This window comes from Anastrepha obliqua, chromosome 1, assembly GCF_027943255.1.
Source record: "Anastrepha obliqua isolate idAnaObli1 chromosome 1, idAnaObli1_1.0, whole genome shotgun sequence".
In the NCBI taxonomy this organism is placed as follows: domain Eukaryota; kingdom Metazoa; phylum Arthropoda; class Insecta; order Diptera; family Tephritidae; genus Anastrepha; species Anastrepha obliqua.
This window is the reverse complement of record NC_072892.1, coordinates 94,529,036-94,542,637: the sequence shown is the minus strand read 5'-3', so window position 1 is coordinate 94,542,637 and position 13,602 is coordinate 94,529,036. Positions and strand designations below refer to the sequence as shown.

The 13,602-nt window shown below is 37.4% G+C and overlaps 1 protein-coding gene across 2 annotated transcripts in view; it reads right to left on the bottom strand.

Annotated features, from left to right (window-relative positions):
- Positions 1-13,215, bottom strand: part of LOC129252921 (disintegrin and metalloproteinase domain-containing protein 10) — a 164,981-nt gene extending 151,766 nt beyond the window's left edge. The window contains exon 1 of one of the 2 annotated variants that reach the window (XM_054891092.1): positions 12,620-13,215. The gene's annotated coding sequence lies outside the window, so the exon portion shown is untranslated. The remainder of the gene's footprint in view (positions 1-12,619) is intronic. The other variant, XM_054891091.1, reaches the window with a different exon arrangement.
- Positions 13,216-13,602: the final 387 nt, after the last annotated feature.

Genomic DNA, 13,602 nt, shown 5'->3' with positions numbered 1-13,602 from the left:
ACAGAACCTGATAAATATCTGAAATTGTCTCGTGGCAACCAGGAAAATCTTTATTACTTTTTTACTGAGGAATCAGACCTTCCTGTACGTAGCTTCATTACTCGTTATCCTAGCTACAAAATATTAAAAAATTAAAGGAATAAATGAAAAAATGATGAATAGGATAATACTATTAATAGTCTACGCTCATCTATTCAATCGATTTTGCTTATAGAGACTAAGCTTTCCTTAAAAAATAAAAATACTTTTATAGCTATAAGAAATTCCTGCCAATAATTCAACGGGCAACTAGAGTTGCAAAATTCTTTTGCACACCTAGAAATAACTTGACAAAAATGCGAAAAATCTACTTTATGCTCACACATTATGATATTAACTTGAATTACGTGTATGTTGGTATTTGTGGTGCATACATACCTTGCAACAAACGAAGGAACTAACGCAGGACGTAAAAGGACGGTACTGATTCGCGCCCTATGCACCCCTAATGATTCCAGCTGCCTACTTCTGATAGCCTACGAAGTGGCTGAGTCAGCCCATGCAATACTTTGAAACACATTTGAACTGGCATTTACTCAGCTCATGGCGATGGAAAAATACCATATGAAAACAATAAGTTAGCTCGCGTTGGTACGGCGATCGGAATAGGCGAAGAGCTATGCTATTGGCGTGATATGCAAGATGTTCTCGGTTTAATTCTTAGAAAATTTTTAGTATTACAATTTTTTACTATGCATCAAAATTGAGTTATTTATATAGTTTATTTTTTAGCACGAATGTGTATTCATGAATTTAATAACTTATATACATATGTATATTCATATGTACTTATGTATATACAGGGTGATCCATAAACTGTTTTTTAATAATATGTTATTTTGACCGTGAGAGCTCTTGGTTTTTATAAAGAACTTTTTCGCGGCAGAGATACATTCGAAAGTTAGACATTGCTTGCCCAGCGACGACCGCTATTAGAAAAACTTGTCCTATCATTTGGTGTTTCATTCCTACAAAGCGTTTCGCCACAAATAAATCCATTTGGCTACGACGGCCGAATTTATAACATAACACAAGTTCTTATGCATCTTCAATTCAAAACATCTCATCATTCTTCACCATGTCTCGAATTGCATCAAATTATTCAATCTATCAGCTATTTATCTGCCCGCATATACGAGAAGAATGATTCTGTGTATGGCTTTACTTTTCGACTTTGACAGTCATAACATGAGTTGTATAGATGCAGGTCTGTAAGCGCAAAACTCAGCACGAACTGTGTCACTCTCTATTCGTTTGCACTAGTTCGGAGATAGTCACGAAATGTTTAGTGGGGAATTACATAGTAGCTCGCTAGCACATTTTTACTGCAGAATAACATATACACATACATACATACTTGCTATTATAGTGCGAGTATACTCATATATGTATGTATGAAAATGTGCAAACGATGTAAATGTTTACAACTTCATTTATTAGCACCAGTCTATAGACACACAAATTAAGCAAAGAAAAACTATTTTATGCTTGGAAAAGTGGCAAGAGGTAAAGGATTGCAGTAATAATATTATTATTCAGTATGCTTTTCACTACTTTTTGCCCTCATCGCTGGCTTGCTGGCATGCTCCTGTATTTGTATATATGTATGTATATAGTGTGGATGTACGTATGTATTTGTATATAAGTGTGTTTTAGTAGCATACCGACGCTCAATGGACACTTTTTTTTCCTGCCCAACCATTATTAAACCTTTTTATCATAGTTAAACACTGAATATAAAATGGCTCCTCGCATACTGACGACTGGTGCTGCTACCACTGCTGCCGCTCTTAAACGTAAAACAGCCATTTACATTGTTGTAGGCGAATTTGTTTGCTGTAATGGGGGAGTCGACTATAAAATGCTCATAAAATTCTTTGAAAGTAATAAATTTTACTGATTTCTTATAGCACTTGCCTATTCCATTATTGTACTCGTCGCATCTGGTAGACAAAAAGTGGCGAAAAGAAATTGCAAGCCTTATAAGAATAGAAGAGTTGGAGTGAGAGGATGTGATGGAGTCTACTGCTCGGCGCAAACAAACATACATACACATTGTGTTACTATAAAAAGAAGGTATATTATATATATTAACATTCATTGATTTTCTGTCGCATCTAAAATTTTATTTGAATTATTAATTAATAAAACGGCAATTGAAGGATGAATACAGTGTTGACACATACAATGTAAGTTGATAAGTAGAAACTGTTGCCAAAACAATAAGAAGTAATGGCAAGGTGAAAATATATTCTTGCAAGTAATTATTGAAGTGGCAGAAAGCATCAAAGTGCGCATCTATCTCGGACCTCTTTCAAATAGGTTACTGTAGGGATTCGCAGAAAAAGGCTTAAATGCGCATACAAACGAGGGGCAGCTAATCACGCCATGATCCAAAGCACTTAGTGATTACTTATAATCTCGTTACTGACAATACTTATTGCGCAACTCATTGTGAGTATAATTAAAACCTCTTTTTTTTATTTAGCTCATTAAAAGATTTCCCTGGAACAAGCAATAAGACCATACCAACGGAAAAAAGAAATACGCTGAAAAATTTTTTTTTGAGAAATTGAGGATTTTGAACCCCATATAAAGTGAAAAAAAAAAACAAATAAACAAAATTGGACTCAGTCATTTCAACAAGAAAGAGATACTTTAAAAACGATGCCCGCACTCGTCGACTCATAGCAGTATTCAGAGAAAAAAAAGCACAACGAAAAATTTAATTTTGGCAGATAGAAGACAACTACAGATTAGCAAAGAATAAAAAAAAAATTAAAACTTTTTTTTTAATGATTGAGACGACCGTTAATGTTATCTGGATTCGTTAGTATGATCCGGAGCTCAAGCAGGAGTCGATAACGAACATAGAAAGGGCAACCAGAGAAATCCAAAGACCTGAAGTTGGTTTCGAATATTATGACTACCATTTGTTGAGCAATCGATGGAATTCTATTATTTGACTACTTATCTAAGGGACAGCAATGAACAGTCAATAAATAGTACGCTGATTGCTTTGGGCAGGCACGTGAACCAGTCGCATAGAAAAAACGGGGCAAATTCGCACGTGAAGTGCTATTTCTGCAAGATAACAATCATGCACAGATTACGCGGGATGCTTTTAAAACTAACGGGATTCACATAATACTTTATATACATATAATTAGCACGTATAACATCCTCTGTTGCTTATTTGGCAGAGCTTCTTCCTTCAATGGGTTGCGTTGCGTGATGTTGTTTCACTATTGTTGTTCCATATTATATAACATCTGCGCATGTCACCGAGAATGTGAAGATCCCGATACCCCAATCGTTGACGACGGAATTGTCGTTCCGCTACCCGATCATGACGAGGTGAGAATAGCGATAACGCGGCTAAAGAACAACAAAACGCGGGCGCCGACGGGCTGCCGGGTGAGCTATTCAAACATGGCGGCGAGGAGCTGGTAAGGTGCATGCATCAGCTTCTATGCAAAATATGGTCGGATGAAAGCATGCCTGCCGATTGGAATTTAAGTGTGCTCTGCCCAATCCATAAGAAGGGTGATCCTGCAATTTGTGCCAATTACCGCGGGATTAGTCTTCTAAATATCGCCTATAAGGTTCTAGCGAGCGTATTGTGTGAAAGACTGAAGCCCACCGTCAACCAACTGATTGGACCTTATCAGTGTGGCTTCAGACCTGGAAAGTCTACCATCGACCAAATATTCTCAATACGCCAAATCTTGGAAAAGACCCATGAAAGGAGAATCGACACACACCATCTTTTCGTCGACTTCAAAGCTGCATTCGACAGTACGGAAAGGAGTTACCTGTATGCCGCGATGTCTGAATTTGGTATCCCCGCAAAACTAATACGGCTATGTAAGATGACGTTGCTCAACACCAGCAGCGCCGTCAGAATTGGGAAGGACCTCTCCGAGCCGTTTGATACCAAACGAGGTTTCAGACAGGGTGACTCGCTGTCGTGTGACTTCTTTAACCTGATGTTGGAGAGCATCGTACGAGCCGCAGAACTTAATCGCTCAGGCACAATTTTTTATAAGAGCGTACAATTGCTGGGGTATGCCGATGATATTGACATCATCGGCCTTAACAACCGCGCTGTTAGTTCTGCCTTCTCCAAACTGGATAAAGAGGCAAAGCGAATGGGTCTGGTGGTGAACGAGGACAAAACGAAGTACCTCCTGTCTTCAAACAAACAGTCGGCGCACTCGCGTATCGGCACCCACTTTCGAGGTTGTAAAAGACTTCGTCTATTTAGGAACCAGCATTAACACCGATAACAATGTCAGCCTTGAAATCCAACGTAGAATCTCTCTTGCCAACAAGTGCTACTTTGGACTAAGTAGGCAATTGAGTAGTAAAGTCCTCTCTCGACGAACAAAACTAACACTCTACAAGACTCTCATCATGCCCGTCCTAACGTATGGCGCAGAAGCTTGGACGATGACAACATCCGATGAAGCGACGCTTGGAGTGTTCGAGAGAAAGATTCTGCGTAAGATTTTTGGACCTTTGCACGTTGGCAACGGCGAATATCGCAGACGATGGAACGATGAGCTGTATGAGCTTTACGACGACATAGACATAGCGCAGCGAATAAAGATCCAGCGGCTTCGTTGGCTGGGTCATGTCGTCCGAATGGATACAAACGCTCCGGCTTTGAAAGTATTCGATGCGGTACCAGCTGGTGGTAGCAGAGGAAGAGGACGGCCTCCTCTGCGTTGGAAGATCAGGTGGAGAAGGACTTGGCTTCACTTGGTGTGTCCAACTGGCGCCGGTTAGCACGAGAAAGAAACGACTGGCGCGCTTTGTTAAACTCGGCCAAAATCGCGTAAGCGGTTATAGCGCCAATTAAGAAAAAGAAGATAAGATTAGTTGAATTAATGAGAAGAGCAGAGAGCATAATAGAAATTTGAGTCGAGACTGCCAGATTATTTATAGAAAAATCAACAAACCAACGCCAAATCGGAGATGAATTTCGCCATATTACTATTATTCTTCACTATTATTGTTCACTAACCGCAAGAGCCATTTCCTGGGACACGATTAGAAGATACACGCCGAATCGCGGCGTGCGTGAAAGATATTTTGAAAAAAGAAAAACTTTAAAATGTACCGAATTTTCTCTTTGTTGACTTCCATTGTTAGCACCCCGTAACTCACTACTAAATGGAACCAACAAAACACAGCAACCAAATTTTTTTAGAGTGAAATATCACTTTGAAAACGAGATATCGTTCACTACAACCGTCTTCCCAGAAAATAATGGATTTATTTTTGCCCAAACAATATTTATAAATTTAAAATTAATTTTATTTAAAAACTTTAGCTCTCCTACTATTTGATACAAAGGAGATAATGATAACTCCTATCTGGAGCATAGGGCATTTGCGGCGTTTGGCCAAAAAAATGGGTACATCAATAATTGCATGCCGTCTCAAATCGACATATGATTTTTAAAGGAAGCGTTTTTATGACCGAAAAGTCTTCGCTATTCTATGACTTGCAAGTGAGCTTCGAACAAACTCAAAAGCCGAATGGAAGTCAAGCATGCACCCACTCACTTACGGTTAGTCTAATGTTTTTGAAAAACTTGTAAGTTACTCTTTTCAGCACCTTTTGCTTCAGTTACATTCCGAAGAACGCCTATGTGTACTTACATATATGTACATACTTACTTATATAGATATCAAGTTGAAAGACAAACTGACTTTGCATGGCCTGCTGGCCGTTGTTGGATTAGTTTTCAAGCAAGTAGGTACGTGTAAGTTAGTTATCCAAATATAAATTAAAAAATAGGAAAAAGAAACGGTCCAGAAATCTTCTACCCATTGCCAAGCTCTTGGCAAGCGTATTAGTATGTATATACTCGTATCATTGAGTGTTCATGCCTATGTCTATCTGTTGGTATGTATTCTTTATGGGTATGTATGTGTGTATATACTATATAATCAATTGTTTGAACAGACTAAGCCGTCCGTCAGTTCGTCAACCAAGCAGAAACCGTAATTACCAGCATCAATTTCATTTAATAACAGATTCTTTTCTCATTCTCGTTTCCCCTTTCTGCTTTGGTTGTGTTACCTCTTTTGCTTCTTGTTCTTCTTCTGCATTAACTTCAACTTGACGGTGTTGAATTCCTATGTTAGGCAAATGCGTTTGTTTTACTTATGGTTATGGTTACTTTTGTTTTTGTTTTTGTTCTTGTGAATCACTATTGTTGGCGCTCCTGTATTAATTCCACTTTAACGCCGCTATTTCCCCTGCTACTCACTCGGCCTACACTTTTGTATATTTGCAATAGTAAAAAACATCACAACACGACAACAACAACAAATGGTATTATTATAATAGCGAAACGGTTGACGTTTCTGCCTTGCTGGTTTTACAGCAACAGCACAAGCAGTGTTGGCCGCGACTATGAAGGTGAACCACTAACACTTTTACAATTTTAGTTTTTTTTTTGTTTGTTTGTGTCAAGTTGTTATGCTTTCTTTATGACTTTTTTAACTAAACAAATAAGGTAGCCGAACACACATAGAAACGCATAATATTGCCATTTACGTTAAATTGGCGGGCACACGTGCATACTAACAAACAAATTTACGCTCCAAACAATTGTGCAACGCTAAGTTTGTAATTAGCTATGTGTTAGGGTAATTTTAGGAGTCACTGTTGTTTGCTGGCCAAATGATACGCGCGCTAAGGTAAGTGAATTGCTATTTAAATAGAAATGTATCTATGTATGTATGTATGATTGCATGTTTGACAACACCAGCACAAAAATTGCGAGAACTTTGTAAAGGAAAAAAAATTCAAGTGCATTTTTCTCATTGCCAAGCGGCACACGAACATATGCGCAAAAGCTCTTATACCCGTGACATAGTTTTTTGTAACAATAATAATAATCCGTGTGGAGCTTCCAGTCTCCCATCGGCCACCCAGGGGCGAACAAAGGAATATATACGAGGGCTCCTTTTTATTTTTCTATCCTTGGACCCTTCTAGTGCTGTCAGACGCCATTTGAAGTTTTCATTGAAAAGTTCGACGCATTTTAACATAAACGCATTCAGAGCGTTTTGATGTGTGAGCCATATTGGTGTTGTCTACAGACGACTTAACAATTCATCTGTGGGAAATAATGAAATTAAACCGTAAATATTTCCATGTGATTTTTTACAATATTCACCTGGAGTAATAAGACAAGAATGAATCGATGAACTAAAATTATTATGCGGCATGCAAGCACTATCCTTTAGTACCGTAAAAGCTGGTACAATGAATTTTTTCGCTCAGCGACGAATTCCGGGAAGACCGTAAAAAATCAGTTGTTGTAACAGAAAATATCGAAATTGTGCGCGAAATAAGTAAGAATGCCATATCACATACCGTGGGATTGAGACATCCTTGGACGAAAATAAATTTTTGCATTGAACCACACACAATTTATAAAACGCGCTGAAAACACGACTGTACAGACTACTGGGGAAATTGGTTCAAATGAATGAAAAAATGTATTTGAAAAACAATAAGACAATTTACAACCATTATTAGGTCAGAAATATATTTATATAGGCACTCCTTTGTATAATTGGGACTTACCTCCTTTGTTGGTTGTTTGGCCGAGCTCCTATTTTTTGGAGTGCGTCTCGATGTTTTTCCCAAATGGAGGAGCTTACAGTTTGATGCCGCCTCCGATCGGCAAGATGGTTTCTTATTGGGAGTTTTTACATTCAAGAAATGCACTCGGTCGTGGGCTTGTCATTGCTTACCGAGGAGCCACTGCTTTAAAAATCTTTTCTATAATTTGATGTTTCGTGCCCACAATGGGTCTCGAACTCGGGCACTACCGAATGGTAGTCACCCATCAACCCATTCGGTTATGGCAGCCGCCGAATGTAGGAATGTTCAATAGAAGTACCGGATAGGTGGGAAATAGCAAAAACCGAATATCCTTAATTGCGTCTGCAACTCATTCAAGGAAAATAAGATGAAAATCAACCGAAAATGCAATCAATGCCTCCGGTATATTCCATAGAGCGCCGGGATCGCCACAAACCTCACGCGCTGCTGTACACTAGTCGGAGCCCGCAGTGATAAGTAACAGTCAGCTATCTGTAGGCTCAATAGCACAACATAATGATGAAAATCAGGTTATGCGAGGTTACAACGCAAGCACATCAGCTGGACCACAGCTTTGAACAAGTTGGTCGAGCGGGTACTATGGGGCGCCGAGATCCAACAACGTGATCATTGGCTATAGGTAGCCAATGTAGTCTTTTTCCAAAACATGTACTCTCTCCTGAGTAACAGAGTGATAGAGCAAAGTCTCAAGGACCAATGTCGAGCTATAAAACAGCGAGGGCTACTATCGGATGGTAGAATTAGCAGCAATCAAATACCAGGCAAGGGCAAGTAGGGAAAATATACCAATATATATCCTATTTCTACTTCCTCTCAAGATGCAAATCAAACGCATGAATAAATTTATGTCCACAAATAACCCACTGGAGTGGATCTCCACGGAAGAAGAAGAGTCTAGTAATTTTGAACTTTATACATTAAGAAGTTTACAAAATATTTTAGGTACTTACATATGTGCACGTCATCCAACTTACAACCCGAGGCTGCCAATATTAAAAAATATGCAAAAGCTAGAGAATACAACTTATATTAATAACAAAAAACAGTTTTGGGACTTATACGTCGTACTGAGTTAAATTTTACTAGCCTTTATACCCCAAAACTCCTATTTTCATGTTTGGTTCGCTCTAAACTGGATTATGTTGAATTTATTTTGAAACTGTAAACTCAGTTTGCGTTTGTCATAGAGAGGCTTGTATATTAAGTATGCAAAAATGGTATCTGTAGTCTGTTCTACGATCTTTGGGATTATCTGATCCTTTACCACGTCTACTTCTAATTGGCCTTCTGCCTCTTGAAACGAGAAGAACAATTCTTTCAGTTTCTTTAATTTTTGATAGAAATACTGTAACAATTTTGAGATATACACAATGTTGAAAATTTTGGTGTAAAGTCTTTAAGTAAAGTATCTTTGGTTATTTTCGACTTGTTGATATTTTATTTTTATCTTTTAGGATAAAATATGCTTTGAAACAACATTTTTTCGGGAAAGAAATATATTTTTGGTTATAATTTTAATTAATAACTGAAACTTTGCTCAGTTATTCCTGAAGGTTTCATAATGGAATCCTCATAACTTCTCAAGTTATATTCAAATACGTATAAAAAATCAGTGCAAAATACTACTCCAGTGAAGCAGAAGCCTGTTAGCCATTCAGAATAAGGTGGTTGCTACCACGGAGGATAAACGTAGAAAGTATGGGAGGTGATTGTAGTACACTGGCAGCAACTGAGTACAGAAATGTATAATAAAAACTTTACATCTAGAGCTTCTTTATTGCTACAAACTCAGTTCACCTCGGTGAGTACTGATTACATCATCCCAACGCTGACATGCAATAGGAATTTTGCTACTCTCTTTCCATTTCGGGACGAATGGAGTAAAGGGCTTTTGCTAAACAACTTCGACACTTCAGTCTACTCAGATGCTTCAAGAGTGGATTATGATGTTGGAGATGGTATATATTCTCATAGAATTATAATTGATTGATAATTGAGCCCCGGGACATCAGAACATTGAAGGAAACGAAAAAACGGACGACCTGGGAAAAGAGGGATCTATCGTGAATAACAGTCTTGCAGCATTGGGTGCAATCAGTAATGTAATTTCCGTAAAATATCTACAAATCGCGGAATGCAGATGGGGAGACCAGGTAACATGCAAAGTTAGCAGAACATTATGGTCCACCTACAACCACAGACAAACGTCAATACTTATAAATATGAAACAAAGAGATGCCTGGAGACTCACAGTGGTGATAACTGGCTTCTGTCTATCAGGAAACAAGCAACCAAAATAGGCATTCCCCATAACACATACCGTCACAGTTGTAAACAAGCAGAGAAAAAGGAAACGATTTCCCATTTCATCTGTGAATTCCTTGCCTTATGGAAGGAGAGAATATCAACCCTTATCAAACCACTGTTCAAACATCTCGAACACCTGTCTGACTTAGACATCTAATAAGGTTATTAAACCGCACAAACTGGATATTTTCATGCTGTAAATAACCATTAAACAAGTTGATAGCGAGAATGTGGAAACAAAATGGTGCGGAAGCGCTAGTTGGATTCTGAATAAATCACCACTTTGACCCACTACAAAAGTATTGGCTTGAAGAAAAATTGCCCCCACATTATAATATGAACCAGAAAGCATCATAGAGGGAGATGTGAGAATCTACTCGGATAGACCAGTAACCAAAGGTAGGAGAATTGAAGTATACCGACCTGACATAATTGTTTTGAACGAAAAGTCAAAGCTTAGCGGAGGAAAAAAAAAAAGTATACTAGGCATGCTACAGAGATAAGGATATTATGGGGAAATAGGAACAGCTCGCCATAATAGCCACAGCTATGGTAACGAAATGACAAAGCAAAGTAGAGGTAAAAAAAAATTTATAGATGAGCTTTTTAATAAAAATAATGTAGCTTCAGATAATTTGTGTAACAAGGTTATTGGTGTTCTAATTATGCATGCAGCAATTCCCTTCTCGTGTGATTTGCTTAGGCGAACTTTGGAAAAATAATTATTGTAATATTTATGGTCCCTAACTAGGAGTGATAATACGGCATACGGTATAATATACTGCTACTATAAGTTTCGAGAATATGTTCAGAGGATAGCGTTGAGTTAGTCTGGCATATGGGGCATAATGGGGAGGTGTTCGGGTCTATAAGGTGCATATCTGTGCTTAGTGTGCCCTAATCGTAGTCTTAAAATTTTTATTTGGTCCAATCTTGTAAGTGAATTTTAAACGTTTTTTAAATAATAGCAGTTTGTATGTTGCTTTCGATAAACTCGTTGATACCAATTAACAGATCGTGCGGTTTTGATGTTATACCTGGCGTGTATTTTTTAAGAAGTGGTTGATATACTTTATAATGACATTGTTAGGGGTAATGAGTGAAATCGAGGTACTTCTTTGGCAGCTTGGTCTGCTAGTTCATTACCGACAATGCCGGGATGTCCCGATATCCAGACCAATTTAATTTTTTGATTATGTCTGATCAGGAGTGATCTGATATTGCAGGGGTAAATGTATATACGTGTTTATATTTAACATTAATTTATAAATATGAAAAGGCGAATTTTGTTTTTCGCCCGAATTCTGCTGAAAAGGAAAGAAAGTGAGCAATTTTTATAGTGAATGTTTCCTGTTGATGGAAACAACAGCGAAGCTTTTCAAGCAGCAGTACAACAGAAATAGATTCCAAGGAAGATAGTGTGTGTTTTTTAAGAAATGACTATTGAATTATTCTCTGCGTTAGGACCCAATACCAACAATTTATGAAAATAAAGCAGACTTATTTAACAGAAATTCTGTCTATTCCATTACGATAATGCCAGTCCACATACTTATGCAAATCTTTTTATCGACAGACCCGACAGGAGTTAAAAGAGGCATCCTCTTTAAAGTCTTGATCTTGTTTCTCAGGTTGTTAATTGTCCAGATCTCTCAAAAATTATATCAATGGACTAAAGTTAAATAGAAGCTTGCTGCAATTACTATTAGAACCAACCGAATGCTAATCACAGACGAACCCACACAGCTATGGTAGCCAATTTGTCTCAGCGAAATTAGTCAAATTATTTACATATGTTGTAAAGCACCTACTTTGGATTTTTTTTTTTTTTTCAAGGGTTCGAGTGTACATACATAGGTAAAGCCCGCGACAAATGACAGCACATCCAGATTTCGACTAGTTTTAATAATTTTTATTGCTTATAATTTTTTTCTTTGATGTGCATTTGTTCTGCGAAACACCGTCGAAAGAAAAATTATAAAACATCAACGGGATTTTTAGCAGCTGCAAACTTGCACTTTATAATATAAAATATAAAAACTGCATACCAAAACATCTTCTGGAAATCGTATTTAATGCGCTTGGTTTTGTGTTAAAGAGTTTGTGGAATTTTTCTAATTTTTGTATAATATTTTGAAATTTATTTTACATGTTTCTTTATAGACAATGAACAATATTTTCACACAAAAATAAAAAACATTCAAAAAACGAAAGAAGAATAGTCGAAAAGAGTCAAAATGTTGATTTTTCTTCGTTAAAACTTCACAGCTGATAATCGAGATCTAATTCAGAAAGCCACATGATTGAACTCTTTCGTATAAGAACTTCAAACCTTTTAATCAAACAACAACAACATGTAATAACTGGAATGTATACATTATGCGGCCGAAAGAAATAAAATGAGTCGACTTGATCATCAATTTCTGCAGAAAATTAAAAAGGCAGCAACAGCTACATATATTGTGAAATTATTGCAGTAAATCTATAAGGTAAATTCCCGTTCAGATTATACTAAGCTTGCCTGCCTTTTATGAAACCCTCTCACGTCCTTCCTGATCCGTTATATCGAAAGCGTGCCTTGTGATTGTTGTATGGCGTTTGGTTTTCAACTTTGACTCACCTCAAATTTTTTATTATTACGATTGCTATTTCTTTTCTCAGCTGCTGCAGCGAATTCTACTAGGTTTTTATTGTTTTATTTGGTTTTGTTGTTGTTGGTTCCACTTTTCGTATTCTCAATTCGTTGATTTGGTTGATGTTGCCTAGCTGCTTCTACTTACAACCGCTGCCACTACTAAGAAACCTGTTTTTCACAATTCTTCTTCTATTCACTTTCCGCATACACTTACACGCGCATAGATACTCGTCCACATACATACATATATTTAAAGCACAAATACTACACGCACACACACACAAATGCACACTCAAATTTCGCACTTTTTTCTTCTTCTCCTTCTGCTTGTGCTTTTTTCAATTCAACTTCTTACAATTTTTCATATTTTAACTCTATATATTTTGAGAGAATTGACTTTATTGCGTTACTTTCCCGTTTTCAGTTTCGCAGTTAACTATAATAAAATTCGCGTGATGTTGGTCGAACCCGAAACACCACCATCAAATATCTTTGATTTTCTTATTCACTTAGCTTTTTTCTACGAATACTACCGTACGTTTTTTCACACGCACATATCTACTAATATAATATTTAGTATGAACGAATGCGTACCTTTGCTTTAAGACTGATTTGCTTGGGTTTAATTCATTCTTTAAATATTTTATTGATACAAACACAAGGAAAATGTTTACACTTATTAAAAAGTGAAGGAACAAATAGTGACTTCAGTCGTGGATGCCACGTTCCCCCCTATTACTAACAAACACCAACGTTCGACCGTTCCACGTCGAGTCTATCCGATGACTACTGGTATCCAACTCAAACAGACTGGACGATGCTCCAACACACGCTTTGTAAAGGCCAAATAAAATGTTATTTCCAATTTCTCTTCAAAGTGTGCGCGCTCAATAACTCTCTCTCTCTCTAGATATTGTTAAACATTCGCCGAGGTGGTTGAGAACGAACGCCAAAGCATAAAAAACCGT